Raw genomic sequence first — 13,199 nt, 5'->3', positions numbered from 1 at the left:
TGGATATTAGAGAATATTTAGGAACACACATCATTTGAGATCCAATTTTTAGGAATGTTAAAAATTTTTACTTCCCCTTCCCCTATTTTCAATAGTTATTTTGAAAATCCTCTATCATTAGAATGAATGTTACTTTTTAATTTAAAAACTTAAAATGAGTTAAATTGAAATGAAGATTTAATAGTCTGTTCAATTATAATTTTTCTATTACCATTTTTTATCACTGGGAGAATCTGACGAAAATCACCTTCTAAAATGATTCATTTATTTCCAAAATATTTTTCAGTATCACATAAATCTCTTAACGATCTGTTTACTATTTCCAATGCTTTTTTTTGGATTATTAAGGCCTTATCCCAAATAATTAAATCAGCTTCTCCTAATTTTTTTTTTCTGATTCAAATTCTAAAAATCTACTCTCTATTTTATGAAGATCTAAAGGAACTCTAAAAGTTCTATGACTGGTCATTCCCTTTAAGAGCAAAATTGATGCTATGCCAGACCATGCCATTACCATTATTTTTTTATTTTGAGAAGTAGAAAAATAATTTAACGTTTTGTATAAATAAGTTTTTTCCGACTCTCCAAGACCAGTTATTAAGAAAGTATTATTTTTTTGTTCACGAACAACATGAAATGTATTTGTCTGCTCATTATTCAAAATTTTATACATCGAGTTAAACATTCCTTTACTGAAACGTTTTTCATCATCTATATCTTCTTTTTAACTTCCCATTTTTTTGGTGTAAGTAAATTTAAGCATTTACATAATTTATCTTCTGATTCTAAAATTTGGTCAATATGTAAAAGTAGTTAAATTATCTTTACTTTGGGCGAACCCTCCGTAAAAATTTTCTTTGTATTTATTCAATACTCTATCACCTTGAACGTTTTCTGAAATTAAGAACCAAGCAAAAAATTATCTTAATTGATATACAAACATAATAGCAATTGCTTCTTTCAAAACGTCATTAATTTTTTCATCATTGTCCATTAAACCTATTACAATTGCAGTATCTTTAGAAGTTTTCTAAGTTATTCCTTTATATGTTCTTATATCTTTGAACGATGTCAAACCAGTTACTTTCGTTAATACAAGTTTTAAAAAAATCTTTAATGTTTTTTTAGAGCTACAATATTTAATCCACTCGTTTCAGGATTTTTGAATACATTTTTTCTTCTTTGCCAAATTTTTAATTTCGTATTTAGAATGTGGTATTTCGAAACGTTTACATACTTTATAGATTTTGCAAAGTCATCATGTTAATTTATTTAAAACCAAGCTGATAACTGTGTCTCATACTTTTCTATAACAGTTTCAATATTATTTTCTCGAAATACAAGTTTTTGTTTGCTTACAAGGTAAACAGCTAAATTTTTAATTGTATGACTTCTACCGCAAATAAGGAATTCTTGCAATCTACAAGCTTCTTTCATTGGGCCTGCATATCTGATACCAACGTAACTATTTATTTCATCAAATATTTCTTTATCTTGGTCTTTTAATTTTTGAATTTTCATGTATGCTCCGTCACTACCTTCATGTATATAGTCATAAATATATTTTATGCTTTAAATAGATGCACAGAATTTGACGTTAACATGACATTTGTATTTCATTCACAAAAATTTATTATACGGTACGACCATTGAATTATCTACTTAAATTTTACATTTTTTCTAAATTTTATAAGCGTGTTGTTCGGAAGTATTTTTTTTTCTATATTCAGAGTAACCATTCGTTTAAAAATAAGTTACGTATGTCAAAGATTTGGGGAATTTTTTTTTACATTTTTTATCAATCATACAATTACTTTATTCTCCGTAAGGTCCATGAAGCACATGTTTAATCACTAATTTTGTGAGTTTCGTATTGTCAGAAGGACTTTTAGCTGAAAGAAATGCATTAATTTGTTTAGGTGTGACATTTTTTTCATCAAGATGCAAAGCTATTGAAATATTTACGTGAGGTAGACCACGTTTTTGAAATTTAATGGTATAAACGTATGCTAATTCTTTACCACATGTATCATTTGTATTGATGTCATCCAAAACTGACATTAATTTCAAATGAAATAGTCTAACAGCTAAGGTTTTAATATCATTTCGTGTTGTATTTGATATACATCATGAATAATAATAAGGAATAGCTACAAGTTTCATCACCGGCCCTTTTCAGGGCCACTATAAGTATTTACGTTCTCTTAACCATCAATCTTATCGGTTTTTTTAAGGGTCACCTTAGTTTAGATTACCTTGCCAACAAATACATTTAACTACAATTTCTGAAGATGATTCGTCAACTTAAAGACTATGTAAAGCCGGCCACTATTAAACCAAGTCAGTCATTCACTAGCAGACGTCACGAGCAGAGTTGTTCGTAGCAAGGCTGAAAACCCAGGTGACTGACGATCCTATACTACCTTCTCAACTTTAAGCATTTAACAAGGATTCACCAATCCCCTCCAAGGTTTGCGCTGGGAGAATCTAACAGCTATGAAGGAAAAATAATAAACGTGATTCAACGGGACAGCTACCAACGAGCAAACATCACAAACCAACCTTTCCACCTTAGATAATCAACACAACTGATTCTTGAAAAAAATGTGCTTTAGATACTGTTTTTGATGTTATACCAAAAGACGTTGAGAAAGAGCTCTACAACTAGCTCCAAAGCTTCAAACCCTGAGGTATCTAGGCAGTAACGTTTGCTGGGAACTTCAGCCAAGAAAGACTTTACTTAAGAAGCTCACTGGTCCTTTTCAGGTTTATTGGACATCAAACTACCTTGCCAACAAATATATTAAAACGTAATAAAGTTGAAAAAAAATAGACTTTAGGGCTCACAAGAGTCTGAACTATGCCAAAAGTCACAAAAAAGTCGAATTAGAAGGAAAACTTAAAATGCATCTTATGAATACAGTTTTAAGTGTCAAGAAAATGACGAAAGAATTTCTCAGGTGAGAGATTAGCGTTTTACTATAACCCTCATAGTAATCTCTTGAATATTTCAGATTTTTTAATAGGTAGAATATGTATCAGTATTTTTGTTGCAATAAATGACGTAGAGATTAAGCTCCAGGACTTTGTTGCCCTGGTCATAAGTTTGTGAGATAAAGGAAAAAAATTTGTTAATGACAAATTTTTTGTTATAGATATTGATGTTATTAATCGATGGGTAAGTATAACGTCAAATTATTATACATTGACCTCTTCCATCTAAATTGCGCTATGTATATTTTTTATAGAAACGTTGCGCTTATTTTTAGAGTGAAAGTCGCTGGAGTGCTAAAAACTTTGTCAATTAAAAATTACAAAGCAGTGAAAAAAGTTATCCGCTTCGGTTAATTGACAAAGTTTTTCGCACTCCAGCAATTTTCACTCTTAAAATAAGGGCGACGTTTCGATAAAAAAATATACATAGCGCAATTTAGATGGAAGAGGTCAATGTATAACAATTTGACATAATACTTACCCATCGATTAATAACATCAATATCTATAATATCGGCATTCAACCTAAAGACACGCTTAAGCAGAGCAGTGGAGAAGGGTGTCTGCCGTGGCTTCGGTGGCAAAGTTAGTTAACGCACTTTCCCGGCAAGAAGGAGGCCCAGATTTGACTCCTGGCCGAAGCAGATAACTTTTTTCGCTGCTTTGTAATTTTAAATTGACAAAGTTTTTCGCACTCCAGCGATTTTCACTCTAAAAATAAGCGCGACTTTTTTATAAAAAATATACATAGCGCAATTTAGATGGAAGAGGTCAATGTATAATAATTAAAAATTTTTTGTTATGTTTGAATCTTTACAGCTTTAGAAAATAGCTTTTTTTGTAAATTATACGGGAAAAACTGCAAATCAACGGTCCTTTATGGCCAATAATTATTTTATGGCATAAAAAACGCACGGTACTTTTCAGCATAATTATATTTTTTTTAATTCTTACAGCTTATTATTTGGCCAAATAAACTGTATGAAGTCTAAACCAACATTTTTTTAAAAAGAAGATTTTTGTTGTGAGAAGTGTCAGAACTAGATGTATAATTTTTCACTGAAAACGTTTCACATTACATGTCAACACACGATGGTGTTCCATTGAGTGAGTTTTGGGTGATGCCGAGACGGGGGGCCGCTAGTTAGTATATATTCTAAAAGCACGTAGTCCTCATATACATATAATGGAAAGTACGGTAATAAATATTTAATTATATGTGTATAACTATTTTACAGAAACAATATACAGTTAAGTTCAATTGTTTCCGACATTAATTACTCTGTTTGATTATATTGTCTGTTAAATACTACATCAATAAACTGACAAGTTTTTTTTTACGATCTGTAGACATCTTAAAGTTTATAATGTTTTATGATTTATGGAAATAGATATTTGTTCAAAATTGACAGACAAACGCAATGCTGTAAGTATATTTTATCTCCTAAATGTCTAAGAATGTAAAAAAAAAGAAATAAATACAATGAAAAATATTATTTTGTCATCAAAAGCAAAACTCTTTTGATTTGACATCTTGTACTGTATAAGTATAATAAAAATTATATTTGTGAGCGTAAAAAATCTTTCTCAAGACGAAAATTGTCATGATTATCACAGTTTTTTATAATCATTATAGTAATTATCATCATAATAATGAATCGTATAAGTATCCTTATCGTTATTACTAACATAATCATAATGATAATCACTGTGATTATACTTAACACTATTATTATAGTTATCAGTTGTAATGCTATCAGTATTATTATTATTATTTCTGTCGTTATTAACATTATTATTATAATATGAATATAGCCTCATTGCCCCTCATAATATTATTAGTAATACATCGATTAAAAAAAATATAATGAAATAATAGTATTAACTGCTTAGAATAAAAAAGTACATAATCCAACGTATTTTAAAACTGTACGCTACAATATGACATAATAGTTGACAATTTGCATACTTCATTGAAACTGTTTGATGTTCTATGTGTATGTTTGCACACCATCACACTCATATTAGTCAATAAATAAGAATGCTTCTATTTTCTATGCCATTATTTCTAAAGAATTACTATAAAAGAACACGTATGACTTGAAACTATGTAAAAATAATCCTAATTCAGTCAATATAATTGTTTCAGCAGTTTGTTTTTTAAGACGAATGGCTCTTAGTATTTTAATTACGTTGCTGCACTGTCATCCACACGCAGTAGAGCAGAGCCAATAAAATGTTTCTAGGTCGCTTCCTGCTACTGCTTGCTGGCAGTGTGAGCTGCTCCACTGCTCTCTCTCTCCTCTTTCTTAGTTCAGAAGCCGAACAATGCGGATATAGAGATAAGCCCCCTGCTATACCGTGGTCTACTTTTACTTTAGATTAGTAGCAAGAAAAGTTTGAGTTAAAAAAGTTTGATTTTAACATTTAACTGCCGGTGAATTGGTTCTCTCATGAGTACCTTTGCTATTTTATCTGTTTGAACCCAGCGTTCTCAGCCCTAGCTAGCACTACTTTATTACTGATGGCATAAAGTGCAAAGGGAAAGCACATACTTTATGGTCCTTTGAGCTGAATTTCAGGTAGTCAACGAAACAGTGGATGCGTGAGCAATGGGGCTTCATTGTAGGCAGCCACGAGGTCTATGAGTACGCTGGCCATGTTAAGTGATACAAAGTACGAGGGAGACAGAGAAGTGAGTGCGCCATCTTAGATTTACGAGTTCACAGTAATGTTACGCCAAGTGTTCGTTATTGCTGTTGTGTGCCTTTGTTTCTTCGTTTATATACACACACACACACACACATACACACACACATACATACACTACCCAATATTACTACTGTCTGCCGTTATTTGTACATGCACACACACATACTCCTCGTTATTACTGATGTGTGCCATCGTTCATAAACACGCAGTTACACCTACTCTTTTATTGTTGCCGTAGTGTTGCTGTAATACGTACCCAAACGATTGTACTACGATTTTTACGTCTTGCTATTTTGTCCAACCTGCATACTCACGTCTCGTGTTGTTCTTATGTCTTTAACATAGTTTTCGTATAATGTATGAGAAGCCACCTCATATCCAATGCACAGGAGGACGTACAAATTCTCGTGCTGCTACAGCAGTGTCCTGCACTTTAGCTTTAGCAGACAGGCTTACGTGCAAATCATCTCAAGCGAATTATTTTTCATGCACCATCATGCCTGGCAATGGTGACAACTGATGCAGGGGACAAAGTGTGTCAGGAGCTTCTCACTCGTCAAAAAATCCTGGCAACCTACATAATAAATTGTATTGTCAATACAAAGAAATCCAAAGCAATCAAACAACTTATAGTTTTTGATTTAAAGAACAGGATAAAGTTTCTTCAAGGTTATTGGGACAAGTTTGAAAGCAATGACATTAATCTCTGCTTGTGGGCAGATGACTTAAAATATCAACCTTACATTAAGGACGAGATGTTCAGCAAAACCCTTACTATTTTTAGGGAACACCTGTTGCTTCTTTAAGAATGCTAAGCTTGTGCCTACATTGACCAACTGTGACGCTCTATTGGTGAACTGCATCACCAGCAAGCTGTCACCAGATACTTAACTCGACTGGGCCAAGGAATGTTAGTCAAAAAAGATTACATTTGTCACATACCAAGCTCTCCAGTCTTTCCTCGAGACCAGGATCCGTACCCTGGATCAGCTTGATAGCATCATAAAGAAAGCTCGTGCCACTTCGTCAACTGAGGGCAGCAAGCCAAAAGACAAGGGCCAATCTTCTCAAATTCAGTATACATCTGTTCTTTTTTCAACATCGCAGCAGCCTACAACTACGCAACAGTCACTCAAGAGAACTAAGGCAACGAGTCTCCGTTGCTTAGAGGCATATTACACTGGTCCATATAAACAGCTCATGGAAAAGTCGGTGCCAAAGGGATGAGCCTTTGTTCAGAGCTGGAGACTTTGCTTTAACTGCTTGGGATCATCTCACCTCTTGAACGAGTGGCCCTTCAAAACCTCGTATAGTGCATGTCAGAGCAAGCATTACACTGCATTGCATATGGATCAAACATAACAGCCAGCCTCTTCAGAATTAGGAAGACCAAGATCAATCCAGACTAAAGATAAGTGTCAGACTTTCTTGGATTCCACAAAGTATTCAGCTGCAATTGCTTCTTTTACTAGCAGCACTAAATTGTTGTCCACGGTTATCGTATTGCTTACATCGAGTACTGGTGCCACTTATCAAGCCAGGTCTCTATTGGACTCATTCTCAGAAGAGTCTTATCTGTCAATGTTGTCAATGTTCTCAATCTAAGGGTCACCCCAACCTGCATGGTATTCAATAGTTTGGGCGACTCAACCTCAATAGCCAAGACTTGGGTTAATCTCTCTGTTAAATCTCCGTCTGATGACAATTTTGATTTTCAAATTAAGGCCTTAGCAATGGCCAAACTTCCTCCTTGCAATGTCAACATCAAGAGCTGGAACCACTTTAGAAACTTGAATGTAGTTGATCCTTTCTGCGGCACACCAAGTCTTATTGACTGTCTGCTAGGTTTTGAAGTCTTTACTGCTGCTCTACGCCCTGGCTTTATCTCAGGATTGTCTGGCACGCTTTCAGCAATCTGCATAGTATTTAGTTAGGTTCTTCTTGGAGGTTCTATAACCATCCAGCAGCTCCGAGGTAAACTCCACTTAAACTTTTACAATGACCATAAACCAACAGTTGTCTGTTGCATTATGAAAATTCTGGGAGGTCGAAAAGCTTTTTGAAACTAACTATTTATTTAATCCCAGATGACAAGAAATGCTATGCGCACTTCCAAGAAAAAGTACAAGGAGGTAAATTAGGTCATTTTATTACTCGTCTTCCGTTTTCCAATACGCCATCTTTTTCAGGTACTTGAGAAGCAGCTCTGGGTTCCTTACGGAGCATGGAGCTACGGTTGTTGGATAATCCGGCCCTTCAACAGGCCAATAATGTATTCATGACAGATTATAAGAGTCTTGGCCACTTGTCACCCATCCCCGTCAGCAAATCCGAACCACAGCAAGTAGCCTACTTTTCGTATCACCTAGTGGTTCATGATGACTCTTACAAAAAATACAGGTGGTCTTCAATGCATGAAGCAAGGATCATCACAGTAGCTGAATAACTGTATGCTCCCAGGCCCTAACCTCCACGAAAACATTCGCACAGTCCTAATTAAATAGAGGTTCGAACGTTTCGTATTTTCATGTGACATAGTAAGGATGTTTCATCAGTTCTTAGTGAATTGTCGTGATCGTGATTGGTAAAGAGTTCTATAGCATGATTCTCCAGACATTCCACCAACCTCTTATCGACTAAACACTGTCATTTATGGCGCAGTTTTGGCTCCATTCCTTGCAAACGTTTGCATGGTTGAGCTTGTTGAACACGAATCCTCACACTTTCCTCATGGAGCGTCCATAGTTGAAGGGGATCGATATGCCGACGATTTTTTAATCGGAGCTGATACGGAGCAGGATATATGCAAAAAGGCCCAAGAGCTTAAAGGCATATTGTTATCAGCCTGCATGGCATTGTACAAATGGGCTTCTAACTTATGTAGACTGCTAAGCCAGTCCAGCCCCAAGATCCTCCAATCTGTCAAGCATGTTGTGCCGGTGGATGCATTACCATCAGTCTTATGTATGCTCTGGATCCACGCGATGCACACCTTGCAGTTAAGAGTGGCAGTTTGTGATGTCAAGAAGTCCATCACCAAGCGTCACGTGCAATCAAGTGTGGATAGGCTCTACGATCCTCTCGGGTTTTGCAGCTCCAGTTTTTATTAGGGCAAAGATTCTGCTGCAAAGTCTGTGTCTTAGTGACCTAGACTAGGACCAGACACTACTGCCATCCATCACGCTACTCTGGCGGGCGTTTAAGTCAGAGTAACTGAAAATCAGCCAGCTACGTATTTCACGACAGCTCCAAACGAACTCCTAGTCTCAGTGGAAGGTACATGAATTTCGCGACGCTTTTGAAAAAGTTTACGTAGCAGCTGCTTATGTCGTTGTATGCAACGAATCCTCCTCCCACTCAACTCTCATAATAGCCAAATCCTGAGTTATACTTTTTAAGACTCTGAGTATACTGCGTCTAGAGTTGTATGCAGCTCACCTTCTTGCGGAACTCATCAAATTTCTCGAAAAGATCATCCAAAGAGCTCTTCCAAGGTTACATTGCTGGTCCGATTCAGAGATAATCTTGACCTGGCTTTGCGGCTACTCACTACGTTGGAAAATCTATGTCGCCAACCACACTATCAACATATATACATCACTGCCTCAAGTGACCAAGCATCACATGGCATCCAAGGATAACCCGACTGATTGTGCCTCAGAAGGGGTTTGGATCGAAACTCTAGAGGCTTTGGCACTCTGCTGACACGGTCTTCGCTGAATCGTTATCAATAAGCTGGTGCGGCTTACCATGGAGTCAAGAGCTTTTTCTCCAGAAAACCTAGAGAGTCCTCCTATGGCAGGCAGCGCGCCCTGTGTTATCACCGAAAATTAGATAATACTCATCAATGGCCTCACACTTACATAATGATTATTTAAAAACTATAACTAAGAAAATGTTACCTCTTTAGCCTAGCATAGGACTGTTAAGTTATTCAATTTTTTTTGCAATTATTGTAAGCCACGTTAAAACATTATCTTCTTAACCTATTCCGAACCTTGCAGCCTTAACTGGGATATCCTTCTAAGACAACGCGCTGTAAACGATGTTTGGCGGGCGGCATGTTTTGGCCGTTTATTATTTAAGGCCGATGGCCCTTGATATCTTAATTATGTTGCTGCATTATCATCCACATGCAGTAGCGCAGAGCCAGTAGAATTTTGCTTGGTCGCTCCGTGCCACTGCTTGTTGGCAGTGTGAGCTGCTCTGGTATTCTCTCCTTTTTTCAGTTTGGAAGCCAAACAGTGTGGACGTAGAGACATACCCCCTGCCGTAGCATAGCCTTGTTTTTATTTTAGATTAGTGGCAGAAAAAGTTAGAGTTAAAAAGGTTTGATTTCAACATTTAACTGCTAGTGAATTGTTTTTCTCACGCGTACCTTTGCCCTGCTGTTTTATCAGCCTGAGCCCATTTGCTTAGCCTTAGCTAGTACTACTTCATCACTGATGGCATAAAGTGCAAAAGGAAAGAGGAATATTAAAAAAATAATAGAATTTTTTAAATTTAAATGTAATAAATTAATTTACTGATGTGAATTGTAATAGTTTTTTTCCTTTATTTCGTTTTTTATAAATGACTTTACTATTCAGAAGCTTATTTAAGTCAAGAAAAACTTGAAATAATTGTTATTAAACGTGAAATAATATCACAACCTTTATGTTTATAAAATAAACACATAAAGCGTTGTTTGATATTAGAAAGTTTTGACAGTTGACGAAGTTGTATAATAATTTGTTCGATTTTGTAACATTTACTGCAAATATTCTGAAACATAAAGACAAAGCACTTTATGATTAAAAATAACAGGATCAAATTTTTGGTACTAATTTTTTAAGGACGTTCGGTAGGGACAGAACCCTGTGGTGAATCTTTTTGAAATTTTAACCAGACATTCTTATTGTTGTGACAATGAAGCTGTAAAATTTGAAGAGGTTCGTCGGTTTCGTTTCCGAGATATTGAATTTTCAAGTTCAGTCATTTATGGGGGAACTTCTAAGAACTCAGTTTAAAAAAAATTGGCGTGATGAATGTCTCCAATTTTTTTACATATCACAGATTATGTTATCAACTATATGTACACAAGCGCGCAGTGGCTCAGTCGGCTAGGTCGTGGATTGACACGCGGGCGACCGTGGTTCGATTCCCGGCCAGTGCGACTTTTCGGGCAAGTATCTCTGTGTCTTTCACATGTGCTTTTTCACCACGCAATGCTCCTCGAGGAGGGTGTAGGCAACCTTCTCGCAGCATAATTGCCTAATTTCCCCCTACCCCCTTCCAGTAATGGGAGGCCTCCCATCCCTCTTGCCTTTCTTCTCCAAAGTGCTAAGTGCCCATAGTAGTGCTCTTATTAAAGGGGCCGGACGTAGAGCACTATAATGTAGGAAAAAAAAAATTTATGTACACAAAGTTTCACGATAATTGTCCAATTAGTTGATAAACAAAAAAATTACATAATAGTTGGACAAAAACGCTACGGCAACATCGCAAGAAGCGGAAATTTCAAAATATTCCAGGACGTAAATCAGTAAATATTTAAACATTATTGTAGATATTTATGTATTTCTGTATAAAACATAAGCTTATACACATGTGTGAGTGTATGTACATAGGTTTCACCTGTATCCATAACAAAACAATGTATTATAATAACACATATTTATTTTTCTTAATAAAATTTTTTATTTCTAGTTTTTATACAATACAATTTTTTCATACAAGATAACAAAATTAAATGCTTGTAGTAATCGCAAAGGCTAGAGTCTGTCCTAATTATTTAACATATCACTTTCAATAAGACTTTTCAAGTCACATAAAAATTCAAGAATTTTATTTACATTCGCTTCTCTTTTGATAAAAAGATTTCGTTCATTTAATAGAAAAGATCTTAAACCAACGTCACCTTCCATCAATTTATCATTAATTACGTAAAAATTAGCTCTACAAATGTTAGCTACGAATATAATTGTATGTACATATATCTGTCACAAGTCTTTTAATTATTTACTCATTTTCATTACGTCATTATAACGAATAAAAATCAAATACTTACATCTTTAGCACAAATACATTACAAATCTACACATATGCTGCCGTAACCGACGCAGCAGACAGTGCAGATACTGCAGAGTGCACACCACCTGATGTGTGTATATATGTGTGTACATGAACACTAACATATTGGAGACCCGTGTGGCGATGCCAAGTCTTCACTCATCGCTACTTCCCCCTTGCTCCGCAAGTGGTTCCCCACCGTTATCTCTACCAAACGTCCTTAACTTCAATGGTTGAGAGTAAAAAGTCAGTTATTTATTTGTAATCATATGACGGCCATTAAAAAATGTGAGCATTAAGCAAATAGTTAATTTAAAAAGTTAATTTAACAATTTAAAAATATATATTTAAGTAAAAAAAGTTAAAAAAACGAAGCAAAAACTTTTTCACATCAGCTTAAAGTTGCACAATGATAATATCAAAATTTAAGACGATGAAAAATTTTGAAGCTTACAATTTTTTTATCGATAAGCCAATCAATATTTAAAACAAAATATACTAGCAAAGTTATCATGATTTGTTGACGTAGTGGTAAATCTCTCATTGTTTCCATTGAGATATCTGGGATGGACTTTAAATACTTGAGAAAATACTTAAGAAACTAAGTAGAGTTTGACCTACAAATTCTAAATTTTTATTGATGTATAAAGCATACATGAATTGAAAAAAATTTGAATGTTACATACATTTTTATTTCATATTTTTAATCAAAAGACTTATATTTCTAGTAAGAGTAGTAGGAGATTGGTGCAAAGAGCATGCAGGTAGTAAAGACCCACTAAATATACATTTATGTAGTATTTTATAGTTATCGATGTAAAAAATCAAATACAACGACCCAACAGCCTCCAAAACCTTTCCTGGTTGACCATAGCCCCTTCGAAGACCCACACATAATCCAATTGATACTCAACTGCCCTCTTGTAGGCCCTCACAAATTGAGGTGAAATTTTATCTTTTTCTCCGTAATATTGATGTTCCGTCGAGAGACGGAAATCAAACGGAGCGTTTGTATACCGTTCAACTCAAACACACCTTTTCTCTCATGTCTTCTCCGCGCCCGCTTAAGCTCATCGCTGGTTGGCTCACGGCTGGCCAATGTACGAGCGGCAGTGGGTGGGGCGTCGAGACTTACGCGTATGCTTGTCGGCGCTCTCTCGCTCTATTGCTTTTTGCACGCCTAACCGCACGCATCTCCATTGCTACCAACGCCTGCATTTTGCTGCCTTCTCGCTTCCAGGTCATCGTACACCAGGAGTCGACGGCTGTACCAGACGCTTACCACCAGAGGATCACGCCAACGCTAAGTCACCTCATCCTTTCATTATACTCGCTCTTATACGTTTAATCATTTAACCTCCCTCTGTATCTTTCCCACATTCTCTCCTAACATTCTACATATCTCCGCATACTCAAACCCCTTCCACGTCTTCCTCTACCTCT

This window comes from Copidosoma floridanum, unplaced genomic scaffold, assembly GCF_036245765.1.
Source record: "Copidosoma floridanum isolate Cflo_tuat_1 unplaced genomic scaffold, Cflo_Japanese_pri ptg000023l, whole genome shotgun sequence".
NCBI lineage: Eukaryota > Metazoa > Arthropoda > Insecta > Hymenoptera > Encyrtidae > Copidosoma > Copidosoma floridanum.
The sequence above is the reverse complement of the archived record's forward strand: the minus strand, read 5'-3'. Positions refer to the sequence as shown.